Here is a 732-nt window from a genome sequence, read left to right as displayed (position 1 = left end):
AGTGGAGCAATGGTGAAAGACTTATCTGTGCCTTCCTCAGACTGGGGTTACCCTTGCATTGGGAAGACATAGGGAGCATTGCCCCACTGCTCCCTCCCCTACTAGTTTCTAGGAGTGCAGGGAGTAGTGGGACAATGCCACCTTCCTGTTCCCCTGATGGGATGACTTCTTAAAGTTCTGGGGTGCCATGAGTTCTACATCAGGGAGCCTTTCCTTGATGTCAGGATCAGGAGGCCCTGGACACTTTAGAAGCAGGTGTGTAGCTGTGATTCCAAGCTGAATGCCCACCCACTATTTTAACTCCCCTGAGTACTGTAAGCCTGGCATCAGGAAGTGACTTCCCAATGTTGAGCTCATGGTGCCCCCTCACAGTGCAGCTGGGGATGGAGGGAGAGCCCTTCTCCCCAGTTGATCACACCCATTTAAAGATGTATATGATTGTATGTTTTTTTTCATTTTGGTTTTTTTTTTGGGGGGGGGGGACCTGTAAATTCCCTTGGGTTCACTATCTCTACATGGTAATATGTGATGGATAGAAAATGGTATTTGGAGGTTTGCTTTTGGGAATTGACTTGTAGGTAAAGTAGAAGTGCATTAATGTTTCAGGCGGGTGGCAAGGGTTAGTTAATTTCTAAAAGCCTGTTTGTGATGAAGTTTCCTTCAAGGAGCATGGTGTCTGACATGGGCAAGCAGCAAGCAGACACACAGACTGGGAAATTTGATAAGGCCACC

The sequence above is a fragment of the Gavialis gangeticus genome, unplaced genomic scaffold (assembly GCF_001723915.1).
Source record: "Gavialis gangeticus isolate Ggan-Ray unplaced genomic scaffold, GavGan_comp1, whole genome shotgun sequence".
Lineage (NCBI taxonomy): Eukaryota > Metazoa > Chordata > Crocodylia > Gavialidae > Gavialis > Gavialis gangeticus.
This window is presented reverse-complemented; position numbering follows the sequence as displayed.